Source organism: Talpa occidentalis, unplaced genomic scaffold (genome assembly GCF_014898055.3).
Source record: "Talpa occidentalis isolate TD23 unplaced genomic scaffold, MPIMG_talOcc4v2.1 talOcc4.14, whole genome shotgun sequence".
Taxonomy (NCBI): Eukaryota; Metazoa; Chordata; class Mammalia; order Eulipotyphla; family Talpidae; genus Talpa; species Talpa occidentalis.
Genome location: NW_023601433.1, coordinates 479,362 through 496,050, shown reverse-complemented (window position 1 = coordinate 496,050; position 16,689 = coordinate 479,362). Strand labels below are relative to the sequence as shown.

General features: G+C 54.0%; 1 protein-coding gene across 2 annotated transcripts in view; it reads right to left on the bottom strand.

Moving 5' to 3' along the window:
• ZNF710 (zinc finger protein 710) overlaps nucleotides 1-16,689 on the bottom strand; it is a 101,030-nt gene that overhangs the window by 45,811 nt on the left and 38,530 nt on the right. The window lies entirely within an intron of this gene.

Genomic DNA, 16,689 nt, shown 5'->3' with positions numbered 1-16,689 from the left:
AAAAAAAAAATAAATAGGGCCTCCACGGTGGCGCAGTGGTTGAGCGCTGGGTTGCGAAGCTGCCTGCAGCCTCTGCAGCACCGGTTCGATCCCCGGCTGCTACATAGCCACTGGAGGAGGGTCCCACATGGTGTGCAGACCTCTCCTGCCGCCCGCTGCTCCCCTCAGCAGTGTCCTTCGGTCCTTCTGCCTACTCTGCTCCCTGCTCTGGCTCTGGTGAATTCTCTCACGCTCCCGCTCTTCTGACTGTACCCAGTGCTTGTATAAATAAATAAATCTTAAAAAATAAATAAATAAAAAGTAAAAAGTCCTTGATCTGTTCTGTTGCCCTCAGCAAAAAGACCTGAATCCTTAGATGTATTATTAGTACAATAATAACCTAATTTCCTAGGTGAAGTTTTTCTCTAAAGACAAAGAAAAGCCGAATCTCTGTATTTTCTGCTTTCCAGCTACTCCCAGGGCACACGCTATGGAATCAGTCCTTACCCTCCTTGGAAACACACACCCACACCCTTTATGCAATGCTCATTTGTCTCCACACTCTCACACTCACACATTCAAATTCCACCCTCCCTAGACACTCCTCTTTGCTGGGAAAACCCTACCACAGGCGCAGGAGCAAGTGGAGGCCCTGGGGAGCACAAAGGGGCCACTGTACTGTAGGTGGAGTTTTTGGGGCAGGAGCAGGATTATAAATAGAAGTAAAGAAGGGAACCTTTTCTCCCTTGGATCTCTGATCTTTCTTCCTAACCTTCAAGCTGGTGTAAATTCCAGACCGTGGGGCTCCTCGAGCTTGGAAGGGGTGGAGGCTACGAAGGAAACAGGATGGGCTCAATTCAAGAAGCCAAACTGGGTTTGTGCTACTGGGGGTGAGGGGCCCCAGCACACAGGTACAGCTCACCAGGGAAGGAGACACCAAGGAAGCCCCAGATAATGTGGTTTAATTCAACATTCTTTTGCTATGTATTGATGAGAACAAGGAATCCGAGGAGCTGGAGTCCTAGCTTATACAGGAGAACATGGACTTGTCTGCAGGACATGTGCAGTTTAGGGGTGGCAGCAGGCACAATAAGTGGCAGGTAGGGAACCCTGTCTTTTCTCAGTGACATTCCCAGGCTTCTCTTCCTCGCCTTGTCTAGCTGGGAAGTCTAAATAAGTGCTCCCAAAGTTGATTTTCTCATGTAAACTCTAAGAAAAAATTAATCACTGCATCCAGATTTTATATGACTGTCTCCATAAAACTAGGCACATTTCCATGTGGCCAGGCCAATGGACAGAGTGTACCAGGGAAATATGCCATGACTATGCCCTCCTTTGTAGAGCAACACGTAAAAATACTGTCACCTGGGCCTCCCTGGTGGCGCAAGGCGTTAAGTTTCAGCACTATGAAGCTTTTGGCAGCCACTGCAGCATGAGTTCCATCCCCAGCCAGGGAGCTGACCCATATGGCACAGTAGACCTCCCTGCTGCTCCTCTCAGCAGTGTATTTCAGTAGATCCGCCCATTCTGCTCCCCACTTTTGTCTCTGGTGATCTTCTCACACACACCCCACCCCGCACCTCTTGCCTGGACCCCAGTTCTGATATGCATAATTAAATATATCTTTAAAAAAAAAAAATACTGTCACCAATGTCTCACCACCTCAGTCACTTCCTAGTATGCAAAAGCACCCAACTAAAAATCTCAGGATCATGGCCCACTGGGTAGGTTTTAAAGGAAAAGAGTTACTTTTCTTAGCTGGAAAAAACACCTGACAGAAAAGAACATCTAGAGAATAAGGAAGTAAGTCCTCACTTAATGTCGATAGGTTCTTGGAAATGGAGACTTTAAACAGAATGATGTACAGTGAAGTCAGGTCTTCTGAAAATGTCATTTTGCTCGACACTGGCCAGGATTGCTTTTTCTCATCAATACTATAACAAAAGAATGTTGAATTAAACCACATTATCTGGGGCTTCCTTGGTGGCACAAGGGGTTAAGCACAACACTGTGAAGCTATCCGCAGCCTCTGCAGCAGGAGTTTGATCCCGGGACAGGCAGGGAGCTGCCCACATGATGCAGCAGACCTCTCCTGTCTTGCCCACTGCTCCCCTCAGCAGTGTATTTCATCAGTCTGCCTGTTCTGTTCCCAGCTCTGTCTCTGGTGAATCCTCTCACCCCTCGGCACCTCTAGCCTATACCCCAGTTCTTGTATGCATAAATAAATAAATCTTCAAAAATAAATAAAATAAAATACACAAGTGTCAGGACCTTCTGACCCAGAACTACTGAACCAGAATCTCTGGGGGAAGGCTCCCCAGGTGACTCTAGTGTACATGCCTGGCTAAGAACCTCTGTATAAAATGAAAACCAGTCTTTGATCAAGACAACTACCAGGAGATCATGAAAACTCGGTCCTCAGTTTTCTCACTAAAGTGAGATGGATGAACTAGATGGGGCGTGGCAAGAGCGTGTTAGCCCAGATACCTTCTGTAAAGACAGGAATTTTTAAAAAAGAAGGGAATTCTACAGGGGAAGCCCAGCAGTCAAACAAAAGCAGCAGTGCTTTGGTGGGGGAAGGAAGGCGCCTCTCAGCTCCAGGTCACCTCACAAAACACTCGCTGGCCTCTGGCGAGGCACAGCCTTCAATCTCTGACTTCCCACAGTTTAAATAGCAGTGGGCTTATTTTTGTTCACAGGCCCTTAGAAACTTTGTATGAGAAGCAACTCTTTTTAATAACAGATTCACCTCCTGCTGCCTAACCTTCTATTTAGAAAGATAAGTGCTATTATCATTCTCCCCACCTAAATCGCTGATAATCCCCCAAGCACCTCCCCAGTCTCCAGGAAAGACTTTAAAAGCAGACTGATTGAGGAAGAGACACCAAATGTTAATCAGTGGTAGCTGTGGGCAGGGAGAAGGCCAGGGCCAGAAAGGGACAGAGGGCACTCCAGCAGTGTGCCGTGAAGAGGAAAAGGGAGGCCGTGAGGGCCACCTTTGGTTAGTTCCAGAATGTGGGAATGTTTGTTGGGTCACACTCTCTCCTTTCCTGCAGCATTTTAAGATTTTCAAAATTACAAAACATTTGTTTTTTACTACTCTTTGAATCACCTTGTTCCCTGTAGACTTTGATGATCACCCCTTGGTGCTCTCTGCACCCGAGCTCACATACAGGATACGTGACCTGTAATAATACATCTAGCAGCCCTGGGACCCAGCAAAGGACACAAGCACAGAACAAAAGAAAGGAACTGCATGCAGAAAATGGACACCCTGAGACCACAAGGTCTAGGAGCTTCTGAAAAAGATGACAGCAGTTGTACAACCATCCCACAAAGCATGCAGAGGCACTGCCTCTGGTGAACTGTCTGAATAATGCCAAGTGGAAGAAGGGACCCACTTCAAAACCACCAAAGAATCCGTGAAGTATTGAGGCCAAGGCCCAAAACCCTACACGACTATTTCTCCCCTACAACGGGTAGTCACCACGCCACGCACCGCTGGGCATGAAGCTGAACAACACAAACCTGGGCATCTTTCGATATACATAAATGCCCTTCAGACGTTTCACAGTAAACGGCCATCAAGGCAACTTGCTCCCTGAGGAGACACAGTCTCTGCACTTGCTCCTTCCAACGAGCCTCCCACAGTCACGCCCACAGCATGCTCAGAGAGCCTGTGTGGCTCAGCCCCGCGGCTCCTCTCCCCCAACCTGCTCTCCAGCCAGCCATTACCTCTTGGCTTCCTCCAAATGACAAAGGTACTCATAAGCCACGTTCTGCCGCCGCCTCTCATCCATCTCCTCCGCGGTGAGCCTCTCGTTATCCAGGACGGCTGAAACAGGCGAGAGAGAATGTATTGAACACCAGAATCTGCACCCTTCCTGAGGGCTGCAAGAATGCCACGGCAGTGCATTCCTACGGGTCAGCCGAGTGGGGGTGACCTGCAGGTGTGAGGAGGGCCAGGGTGCTCCAATGGCTTTCCGGGAAGAGTTATGGGCTTTCAACTGCATTCCTCTTAACTTTTTTTTTTTTTAAGTATTTTAACAGGGGGATCCCCAGGAAAGGGGAAGGTTCCAGGTTCCCTGCCCCACGCAAAAGGAGGGTGGAGCTGAGCAGAGAGAGAAGCTGCTGCAAAGGAGACTGAGGATGGAAGGAAGCAGGATGGAGCCAGAAGGAGACCTGGAGGAGGCACATGGAGCCGAGAGACATGGGGAGAGACATGTCTTTTGGTCGTGGATGGGGTGACACAGATTCAGGTGAGACCCATGGGGAGGGGACCATGGCAGCTTGTATCTTGATTTTGATTTTGTTCTTTTCCTTCCGGACCTGCCTGGTGGTTTCTGACCCTTTTCTGTGGGTCCCCGCTGGAAGATGCTTTAGGCTTGTGGCAGGCTTTGGGGCCTTGCTCTGGGCCGATCCCATATGGATGGAGTTTTACCCACGAGGGGACGGGTCACTCTGGGTGCTGGATTTAGAAACTAGATTCTCTGCCTTTCCTGTGTTGTCTCCTAATTGTATTAAAGTTCCTTTTCATTAAAGTCTCCTATGTTTTGTGTGGATGCGGCGGATGGCAGAACCCACTTAGAGTAGGCAGGTTTGCGGGGTTTGGGCTGCCCCTCTCCCTGCCCTCTAACAGTATGACATGAATAAGTACTACATTTTAGGGTGCCTTGAAAAATGCTGACTTGAGATTTTGGCCCAGATTTGTCCCATAAACCCGATCTCATCAGGCTGTGGCCCTGTTATTGCTAACCCAGGCAAGCCGAGAACGAAGCGGGGGACAGCGCAGCACTGTACACGCACTTTCTCCCCGCAGCGCCTCGTCCATCCTGTGACTATCGCTGCCGGTTCTCGGATGGGGAAACTGAGGCTGGGGGAGCGTGAGCCCCAAGTCCACTGAGCGCTGGAGCCTGGATTCCGAACCCGGAAGTCTGGGTCTGCCCGGGCGGCCCGCCCGCCTCGCCGGGGCAGTCGGCCTCCCTCGCGGGCACCGGGCGGCGGAGGAATTCCAGACCCCTGGCGTCCACGGCCTGGACCAGCTGGGCCCAGGCGGGGCCGGCAACCCTGCTCCCTCTCCCTGCCCTTCCCCCCACTCTCCATGCCACCCTGCCCCTGCCCGCCGCGCCCGCACCCCTCGAAACCTCCTCCTGCTCCTCCCCGCGCGGGCGGGCGCCCCGCCCCGCCCCGCCCCGCCGGCCCGGGGAGCCCCGCCGCGGGCGCGCACCTGCCCGGCCCCTGGGGAGCCCGAGCCCGCAGAGGCGGGGCAGCGGCGGGAGCCGGGCCGAGCCCGCTCCGGGGGCAGCGCAGGGCGGAGGCGCGGGCCGGGCCGGGGCCGCGGGCACCGAGGGGGCGCCCGGGACGCCTGGACGCGGCGGCGGGGGGAGGCGGCGGCGGGCTCGGCCGGGCCGGGCGGGTCTGGACCGGGGCGCCGCGCCCGCCGCGCCCGCCCCGCCGGCGCTGCCACCTCAGCCCGGCCCTGCATGCCCGCCCGCCCGCCGGCGCCCCGCGCCCCCCCGCCCCCGAGCCCCTCAGCCCTCCGCCCCCGAGCCCCCGCCGCCCCCCGCCGCCCCGCGCCCCTCAGCCCCCCCGAGCCCCTCAGCCCCCCGCCCCCGAGCCCCTCAGCCCCCCGCCCCCGAGCCCCTCAGCCCCCCGGCGCCCCGAGCCCCTCAGCCCCCCCCCCCCCGAGCCCCTCAGCCCCCCGCCCCGAGCCCCTCAGCCCCCGGCGCCCCGCGCCCCTCAGCCCCCGCCCCCGAGCCCCGGCGCGCCCCGCCGCCCCCCCCCCGCGCCCCTCAGCCCCCCGCCCCAGAGCCCCTCAGGCCCCCGCCGCCCCGCCACCCCTCAGCCCCCCGCCCCCGAGCCCCCCGCGCCCCCCGCCGCCCCGCGCCCCTCAGCCCCCCGCCCCCCGCCACCCCTCAGCCCCCCGCCCCCGCGGCCCCGAGCCGCGCGGCCCGGCCCCGCCCGACGCCCCCGCCGCGGCCCCGCACTCACAGCCATAGTGTGGCCGGGCCACGCCCAGCCCGTCAACCTCGTCGCTGGCGGACATGGCGGCCGCGCCGGGCTCGGCTGAGGAACCAGGAGAAGAACCGGGACGAGGCAGACGGCAGGAGGAAACGACAGGACGGACGCGGAGGCGCGCGCTGCCGGGAGCGAGGCCCCGCCCACAGGCCGCGCCCAGGGCGCGGCTCGCCGGCAGGGGCGGGCCCGGCGCAGGCCCCGCCCACAGGCCCGGCCCGCCCGCCGAGTGCCGGGAAGTGGGCGGGGCCGCCGCTGCCCGCCCCGCCCCGCCCCGCCCCGCGGCGTCCTCGAGGCCGGCGGGGGGCGGCGGGGGCCGGCAGCGGGGGCGCCGCCAGGGGGCGCCGCCAGGGGGCGCCGCCCCGCCCTCCCCTCAGACGCTGGGCCGGCGCGGCCGACGGGAAGCCGCGCCCTCCCGAAGCCGCCCCGGGGCCTCCCCCGCGCCCCTGGGCGCCCGCGCCGCCGCCGCCGTCGCCCGCAGGCCCGCGGCGCGTCCCCCGCTCCGAGCCCCCGGCGCCCGCGGGGTGGCCGCGCCTCGCCTCGTCCGGCGCCCCCCCCGCCCCGGCTGCGCGGTCGCCGCCGAGCGTAGCCGCGGCTGGGTCCCCGTTCGGGCGTCCCTTCCCGCCGCCCCGGGGAGCGGGCCGCGCCCGCGCAGCCCCCCGCGCCCGGCCAGGCGCGTTCCTCCGCCGTTTGCGGCGTTCTCGCTCCCTGCAAAATGCTCCAGGGAAACCCAGGAAACCCGCGGGGCCCGAGCACCCCTCACCGGGCCCGGCCGACGGAGCTGCAGGTGCCGAGCCTGGCAAATTTGACCAGCCCTTTTCAGAACCTGGTTTTTGGTCCCTTTCAAAACCTTCGTTAATTCGCCGTTTTCAGATATTTAAAGCTGTGTGTATGATCCTGACATACTAGGCTTTCCATTTAATTTTTTTTCAGAGCAGTGGAGTGGGATGATGTATTCAAAGAAAAGTCTGACTGATGTAACTTTTTAAAACTTTTTTCTAAGATTCACTTATTTATGCACACAAGAGCTGGGGTACAGGCCAGAGATGCAGGGGGTGAGAGGAGTCACCAGACACAGAGCGGGGAGCAGAACGGGCAGACTGACTGAAGTACACTGCTGAGGGGAGCAGCGGGCGAGGCAGGAGGGGTCTGCTGCGCCATGTGGGTAGCTCCTTGGCTGGCCGGGGACCGAACCTGTGCTGCGGAGGCTGCCAACAGCTTCACAGCGCTGTGCTCAACCCACTGCACCACCTGGGAGGCCCTAACTTTTCTTTTTTAAATTATTAATCATCTAACCAACAATCTTTTCAAGGCTTAGTAATCCTTATCAATCAAAATATTTACAAATATAAAGAATCTGAAGTTTCTTACAGTTCCACCTGTAAACAGTAAGATTTAAAGTCAAAATTTAAATTAAAACTACTCAACAATGGGCCTCCCTGGTGGCGCAAGGGAGCAATGTACTATGAAGCAATGTACTATGAAGCAATCCGCGGCCTCTGCAACATGAGTTCAATCCCCAGCCAGCCAGGGAGAAACTCACATGGCGCAGCAGACCTTTCCTGACTGGTCAGCTGCTCCCCTCAGCAGTGTATTTCAGTCAGTCTGCCTGTTCTGTTCCCCACTCTGTCTCTGGTGAATCCTCTCACCCCCTGCATCTCTGGCCTGTACCCCAGCTCTTGTATGCATAAATAAATAAATCTTTAAAAATAAAAAAAGAATAAATTAATTAATTAAAAACTACTCAACCATGGGCCTCCCCTGGTGGCGCAGCGGTTGAGCACTGGGCTGCGAGGCTGTCCGCAGCCTCTGCAGCGCCGGTTCATTCCCCAGCCACCGGTGAGGGTCCCATAAAAAAAAAAACAAAAAACAAAAAACTACTCAACAATACATTTAAAATAAGAGTTATAAGGCTGTCACTCTAATAAGCCAATTTTTCTGAAATATTGCAAGTGCACAAAATGTTAACAATGTACAAATTTTTTCTTAACCCCAACATATTCATCCTATAGTTTTACCTCATGGAGTCTTCCTATATATAATTGTAAAACTTCTCTGAGTTGGGGGCCTCCCCTGTGGCGCAGCGGTTGAGCACTGGGTTGCGGAGCTGCGCGCGGCCTCTGCGGCGCCGGTTCGATCCCCGGCTGCTCCCCGGACACAGGAGGAGGGTCCCACATGGCGCGCAGACCTCTCCTGCCGCCCGCGGCTCCCCTCAGCAGTGTCCTTCGGTCCTTCTGCCTGCTCTGCTCCCCGCTCTGGCTCTGGTGAATTCTCTCACCCTCCCGCGCTTCTGACTGTACCCAGTGCATGTATAAACAAAACAAACAAACCAGCAAACAATAAATAAAGCATGCCTCTAAAAAAAAAAAAAAAACTTCTCTGAGTTGGGGGCCTCCCTGGTGGCACAAAGGGTTAAGTCTCAGCACTATGAAGCTATCCACAGCCACTGCAGCACGAGTTAGATCCCCAGCCAGGGAGCTGACCTACATGGCGCAGCAGACCTCTCCTGTCTCCCGCTGCTCCCCTCAGCAGTGGATTTCAGTAGATCCACCTGTTCTGCTCCCCACTCTGTCTCTGGTGAGTCCTCTTAACTACCCCCCATCCCCCTGAACCTCTGGCCTACACCTCTGGCTTCAGTTCTTGTATGCATAAATAAATAAATCTTTAAAAAAAAAATCATGACCTTAGCCTCTGACTACTCTTAGATATCTAAGTTCTACCCAATTTACCTTTGATTTGATTTTATATTTCTTGACTTTTCAGATAGATACATGTTTTTAATTTTTTTAAAGATTTCTTTTCATTTATTCATGCATACAAGAACTGGGGTGTAGGCCAGAGGTGAAGGGGTGAGAAGATTCACCAGAGTGAGGAGCAGAATGGGCAGATTTACTGAAATCCACTGCTGAGGGGAGCAGCAGGGAGACAGGAGAGGACTGCTGTGCCATGTGGTCAGCTCCATGGCTGGCGATCAAATTCATGCCATAGTGGCTGGCAATGGCTTGATAGTGCTGAGACTTTAACTCCTGCACCATCAGAGGGGCCCACATGTTTTGTTTTGTTTTGTTTTGTTTTGTTTTGTTTTTAAGATTTATTTATCCATGCATACAAGAGCTGAGGCACAGGCCAGAGGTGGCAGAGGGTGAGAGGATTCACCAGAGACAGAGTGGGGAACAGAACAGGCAGACTGACTGAAATGCACTGCTGAGGGGAGCAGCGGGGAGACAGGAGAGGTCTGCTGCGCCATGTGCGTAGCTCCCTGGCCGGCCAGGGATTGAACTCGTGTTGCAGTGGCTGCAGATAGCCTCATAGGCTGCGTCCCAACTCCTTGGGCCACCAGGGAGGCCCCAGGCCCACATGTTTTTAATTTTAATTCTTTTTTTTTTGGGGGGGGACCCTCTCCAGCAGCCGGGGAACGAACTGGCACTGCAGAGGCTGCAGGCAGCCTCGCAGCCCAGCGCTCAACTTCTGTGCCACCAGGGGAGGCACTAGTTTTAATTCTTAAGATTTTTGTAATGGATAAAATCTAAATATGTAATGTATTCTCTGCATTGATAAAGGCTGTGAGCCTAATGGGCTCTTGCATGGTTTCTTATTCCCGTGACCACACAATTTTTTTTTTTTTAATACAAGAGCTGGGGTACAGGCCAGAGTCGCGGGAGGGTGAGAGGATTCACCAGAGACAGAGCAGGGAGCAGAACAGGCAGATGGACCGAAAGCACTGCTGAGGGGAGCAGCAGGCGAGACAGGAGAGGTCTGCTCGCCATGTGGGTTGCTCCCTGGCCGGCCAGGAATCGAACCGGCACTGTGGAGGCTGCAGACAGCTTCACAGCACTGGGTTCAACCTGCTGCACCACCGGGGAGGCCCCGTGACCACACAATTCTAGCAGGTATTCCAGTCAATATCCCATTGGGTATCAAATGTCTCACACAGCTTTACCTGATGGACACAGATTGTCACCCTTCATAACTGTAATAACTGCAATGTATTGAGGCTGCATCAGAGTAAGTGTTTTATATTTATTTTCTCATCTGAGCATCATAAGACTTCTACAAAGTAAGAACTGTGACTATCTCCAATTTACAGAGGAGAAAATGGAGAACTAAGTACCTAATTCAACTGTAGCGGCATAGCAAGAGTCAGAGCTGGAAGTCGAATTCAGGTCTGGCTAATGACAAAGTCGACATGAACAATAAACACAAGCTTCAGAAAATGCATGTCCAGATCAAACTGACCACTTTCGCTTCTTGGCCATCTGATAGCAACATCTTATTTTGTTCCTCCATGCCATTTGTCACAGGGTGGAAACCAACCCCTCCTGCCCTGGGAGCTACGAAGTGATACAATCTTTCTGCAGTTCCTTCTGGCCCTACACTGAGATCCTTCAACCCAGGGATTCTATGTCTTGCAATGTCTCTAATGAAATTATTTCTAACCTGCAAAAATGCATGACGGAGGTGCTCCATGGCAATATGCAAATGTTTATCACCAGGCTTGCAGTCAGTGATGGTGGTCGATGGCCTTCACGGTGAGGGCTTACGGGCCTGCTCAGGCTTCGCTGGCTACCCAAACAGAGTTTTCTCTCTGCAGGAAAAAAGGCCAGAGGGAGGCATGTTCATGAAAGATATACATGGACCAGAACAGGAGCCAGATCATCCAGGACTGGAGGAAGCCTGAGGCAAGGCTCGACCCTCAGGCAACTACTCTGGAGTAGGTTGCTGTCCTCTGCCGCCCCTGACAACCAGCTTCCTCTGTTCTAATTTTTTCTGCTCCCTCACGGTTCTGGTTTCTATCTAGCTTGCCGTGGTCTGCCTTTAAGGCACCGTAGCACCATCAGCTCCATTGAGGATAATGTCAGTTGCTCGGTTCCATAATCCAGAGACCTATCATTAGCCCCCCTCACCTTTCCACCATGGGCATCCTCTGAGCCCCAAGGAGGGCTCCCTTCAATCAAACAGCAGCCCTTTACTTCAGTTAACTTCCGGCAGGACATATGGCCAGTGGGGGGGCGGAGGGGGGGAGGCGCGGGGAGGTGGGAACAGAGCCGCCGGTTATTTCCCTTGATGGGAGTCTGGGTAGGGAAACAACAGTCAGTCCACTAAGTCCTCACTTAACATCATGGACAAGTTTTTTAAAACTGTGACTTTCAGAAAAACGACATAAAATGAAACCAACTGACAGCAGATCCATGAATATAAACGATGATGGCAGCAGACCTCTCCTGTCTCCCCGCTGCTCCCCTCAGCAGTGGGTTTCAGTCAAAATCCACCTGTTCTGCTCCCCACTCTTTCTTTGGTGAATCCGTTCATCCCCCACACCTCTGGCCTGTACCCCCATTCTTGTATGCACAAATAAACAAATATTTAAAAAAATGAAGCACCAATAGTTTAAAAAAAATTAAATGGCAAAATAAGCAGCTAAGTGGTCATTTAGAGAGGCAGAATTGCCTCAAGGAATTTATCGACTCCTGGAAGTGAAGCAATGTTAACAGGATTGCTTCAGATAAGCACCACCCTGGAGGGTTCTCTTGACCTTTCACACCTTTTAGCCCTTTATCTGCCTGGAAACTCTTACTCAACTTTCCAGACTAGATTCAAATGTCACTTCCTCACCCAGCAAAATTCAATCACTTCTTCATTAATTCCCCAGTAGCATTTTTAAAGCTTGAATCCCAAGCTTTTTACAGTCTAATACTTCTAAAATCAGGATAGGATGCACCATCATTATTGAAAGACACTAGCCAACTACCATGTAGAGAAATAGATGAGAAATTAACCTAATTGCCATTGCGTCACGTGTGCCCATTTTACTAATTTCTCAGAAGAGGTCAGAGAACTCTCAGAGCTGGAGCTGACAGGCTCACACTGTCGTGACCAAGCGCATCCAAACAGAGTGGGACTCTTTACAAAAGGCCGCTCCACGTGTGATTCAGAGAAGAGGTGGTGACGGCAGCTGACCCTGCACAGCGCTGGGGAGCGGCGCACTGACCACCCCCCAAGCAACCAAAACTCTGCTTATTACTCGACTCCTCTGAAACATAACCACAGTCTTCCTTGGGTATCTGCGGGGCATTGGCTTCATGAGCCCCCAAACCGGCTAGAGGTCGCTCCAGAAGTGGAGTGTGGACGAGCTCACTGGGCCTCTCGGGGGATTACAGGCAAACCAGGGACATTTTTTTTTTTTTTTTTTTTTTTTTTTTTTTTATAGAGGCATGCTTTATTTATTTGTTTGCTGGTTTGTTTGTTTGTTTTGTTTATACATGCACTGGGTACAGTCAGAAGCGCGGGAGGGTGAGAGAATTCACCAGAGCCAGAGCGGGGAGCAGAGCAGGCAGAAGGACCGAAGTACACTGCTGAGGGGAGCAGCGGGCGGCAGGAGAGGTCTGCGCGCCATGTGGGACCCTCCTCTGGTGGCCGGGGAGCAGCCGGGGATCGAACCGGCGCCGCCGAGGCCGCGGGCAGCTTCGCAACCCAGCGCTCAACCGCTGCGCCACCGGGGAGGCCCAAACCAGGGACATTTTATCCCCATTTGTTTTGCCAGCAAAAAGCCACGTAGGGCAGGAGACATCAAGGTTAAGAGGAGCCTAACACAGAACCAGAGAGCTTGCGCTCCTGTTCCCCCCAAGATTCCCAGCGGTTTACTGCCTGCGTGTCCAGTCTGGTGGGAAAGGGCCTGATCCTAACCCTCTCGCAGCCCAGAGCTGGCCTCTGCAAACCACAAGGGCCAGGCCCCCGTCCCACTCGGTGGCAGCCAGGGCACCGCCCTCGCTGATGGGTGACTCACGTCTTGTGTGGCCTATTCCCATGTGAAGCCTAAGCAAAGCTGATCTCATGCATCTACTCGTCTACTCATCCTTCTGCAGCGGCTGCCCTGAAGTGACACCTCCTCCAGGGAGCTTTCCTTGTGTTTCGAGATGCCCCTTTTCTGGATCCCAAATTCTCCTTTGTATTGAAACCGTGTCTGCCTACCTTCCCCAAATATCCTCTGTGCTCTGGATATTTATCCTGTATCCCAGCACCTTGGACTGAGCCTGGACATATCTGGTGCCTAATCACGTTAACTGAATTAAGTTGAAGAGGTGGGAGGGATTCCGTGTGTCAGGCCTCGGACTCTGAGGAGGTAGGCCCGGCTGTCAGGGCCCCGGCTCAAAGCTAAGGTGCTGAAGTCAGGACTGAGGATTCCTTCAGTGGCTCCGGACACCTGGGTAAAGAATGTGTGTATTATCCCAACACAAACAACAGAGTTAGGGCAAAGCCCTGCTGAGTAATAAAGCAAGCTGCTGGCTTCAGAATCCCTACATTTTCTCTAAAAAATTTGACAGGCAGCTAGCTTAGGTGGGGTCGGCCTGCAATCCAGACTGCAGGGAGGGAGGCCAGATATTTGTGAACTGGAACGTGGCTACGGACAGAGAGTCCAGTGTCTGGGGCAGAAGGCAGGGTCAGGCTGGGCGAAGAGGCAGGAAAGGAAGTAGGCTCCAGAGCCCATGTGAGATCCTAGGTTCTACATTAAAGGGGTTCAAGTCTCTGCTGTAGACAGTAGGAAACTCAAGATTTATAAGCGGGGAGGAGTATGATTCAGATCAACCAAGATTTATGAAATGTTTACTTTGCACTCACTACTAAGGGGGCATGAAGTTGGGCAGAACAGAGTCCCTGCCCTTTAGACCAGTACACAAATGACTGTGCAAGAGGAAATAAGGGCTAACGAAACCCAAGATGAAGAAAGGGTGATAAAGGCCCAAAGGTGCTCCACCGCCCTGAAAGAGTTCTGGGAACACTGTGAACAGGAAGGGCCTTAGAGGCCTGGGAGATGCGGCCTTTGGGGACCTAGAATGCCGGGGAGGAGACAGGGGCCACCACCCAGCCTGCGAGGTCGTGCAACTTGCTCCTCGGGGGGAGATGAGCATGAAAACCACTGCCAGGTGCCTCTTCACACCTCCCAGACTGGAAAATGCCACAGCACCACAAAGCTCAGGGGTGGTGAGGACCCACAGTCACAAGGCTAGGTGTATGCTGCGGGTGACAAGGGGCACGGCACAGTCGCGCAGAAGTATAATCTGGCCACACCTAGTTAAAGATGCAGTGACCCCTGAGCTCAGACTCCCCCTCCCGGGACACGGCCCCTAACACGAGCTCAAGGAGACGCGCCCAAATGGGCGCGCGTAAGTGCCCGCAGGTCAAGCCAGAAATGGCCCAGTGACCATTATTAGGAAAACAGCAACTGCAGCATGAAGACATGGGGACACGGTGATAACATGATAAAATGATTTTAATAAAATGGAGGTGAGAACCAAAAAAAAAAAGAATTTTCACCCTAATGTTTCTTCAACTCGTGTAGGAAGTTTATGGAACAGAACAGGCATGCTTGTAGGCTAAATAAGCTAAAATAGTAAAAAAGAGTAAGGTACATCATTTTGAGTAACAGGATCCAGTTTTAGGTTCAGTTTCTCTATCCCATATTGCAGGAGTTTATTCTATTGCATTATAAAATTAACAAGAGTAAGTGTCAACTCAACTTCATAATCACCATCAAGGTCCATGATAATGTTCTTGGTTTCCCACAATGGTAGCCAGGATATAACATGTATCAGATGTGAAAGCTCCTTTCACAATAAATTAATTCCATAAGGAATGACAGCAAAAAAAAAAAAAAGACATGGGGACACGGAAGCCAGGAAGTGAATGCAGTATGACCCACGCACCCATGAGTGGGGACCCCACAGATGCAACCCCAAGTGGGAGCAGTGTGGAACTCACAACATACAGCCTACCCAGGTTTATTTATTTATTAAAGATTTATTTATTGTTGCATATAAGAACTGGGGTGTAGGCCAGAGGTGCAGGGGGTCAGAGGATTCACCAGAGAGAGCGGGGAGCAGAACAGGTGGATACACTGAAATCCACTGCTGGGGGGAGCAGCGGGGAGACAGGAGAGGTCTGCTGCGCCCTGTGGGTCAGCTCCCTGGCCGGGGACTGAACTAGTGCCACAGTGGCTGCAGACAGCTTCATAGTGCTGAGTCTTAACCCCTTGCACCACAAGGGAGGCCTTTACACAGGTTTATGCAGCCAACCCTGTGCACTGCCTCGGGGCCTATACCACATCTCCACAAGGGGGGCTAATAAAAGTGAGGACGTGGCTCCAGGGCAGTGGGAGAATTGCCCTGGAAGTCGTTCTGGAGAGAAGCAGCTCCAGGAGGCAGGTCGTGTCCGGGTACAAGGTGCCACCGTCCCCCTGGCCAAGTAAAGGGTCAAAACAGCAGCCACTTGCATTTCTATAACTTCCTACACTTTATAAATCACTGTCATGTACAACAGCCCTCCTGCACCTCAGAGACAGGAGCCGGTGGGGTCAACAGTTTTGTTTGGGAAAATGTGTAAAAAGACATGCCATGAGCGGTGTGGGCATTTCTAGAAGGGGGCCATAGGTGGTCTTTCCTGCCTTGTTTAGCTGTATTTTCTGATAGTTCTAAGATGGACGCGTATGACGTATGCGGTCAAACAATAGTGCAGAGAGGGGAGATGGGAGCGGGGAAAGATGCCTGCCCCAAACGCAGACCGCCACAGCCTCGCTGGTGGCACAAGGGGTTGAGTGAGCTCTCACCAGACACTGCAGCACGAGTTCCAGCCCCGGCCAGGGAGCTGACCCACATGGTGCGCCAGACCTCTCCTGTCCCCCCGCTGCTCCCCTCAGCAGTGGATTTCGTCAGTCTGCCTGTTCTGCTCCCCACTCTGTCTCTGGGGAATACACACACACACACACACAACACACACACACACACACACACACACACCCCTGGCATCTCTGGCCTGACCCCAGTTCTTGTATGCATAAATAAATAAAATAATAAATCTTTAAAAATAAATAAATGCTTTAAAAAAAAGGTCATGTGGGCCTCCCTGGTGGCGCAAGGGGTTAAGACGCAACCTATGAAGCAATCCGCAGCCACTGCAGCACGAGTTCGATCCCCCGGCCAGGGAGATAGTCACATGGCGCAGCAGACCCCTCCTGTCCCCCCGCTGCTCCCCTCAGCACTGTATTTCAGTCAGTCGGCCTGTCTGCTCCCCCACTTGTCTCTGGTGGGTCCTCTTACCCCCCACATCTCTGGCCTGTACCCCAGCTCTTGCATGAATAAATAAATCTTTTTTAAAAAAGTCATGTTTTAAATTCAGGCCCTTCTCTACGCAAAGGCAGATGAAGACACTAGTGTGACAGCCTCCTCCCTGTCTGTGGTAATCACAGAAATGCAAGCTGAAATAATCTGTGAGAATCGGGTCTAAATTACATCAAATTAGCCAAAAACAGGCAGCTGCTTCTCAAGGGTGAGGGTCAGGGAAAGGGGCGTCCCCGCAGCTGGGACTTGGGCACGACTGGGCGGCGGCCTGCTAGGAGAGCCGGAAACCGTCCCCCCGTGGAAACAGTGGAAAAATGTGGAAACGGCTTCTTGCTGGAGACAAGTGTTCCCCAGGCGAGGATGGCTGCAGCCGCGCGTCCCGGGCAGGCGGGCCCAGCGGGGCTTGCCCAGAGGGCCTGGTGCCCGCGCGGACGGGAGGGAGCGGCCGGGGCGGTGGGGGGCCTGTGGGGGGGGTGTCGGGGCGGCTTCACAGGATACAGCCAGGTCACCACCCGGAGCGCGGCGGGCGGGCGGCGGCTGGCAGTGCTCTGCGCTGGCACCCCCGGAGCGGCTTCCCCCGACA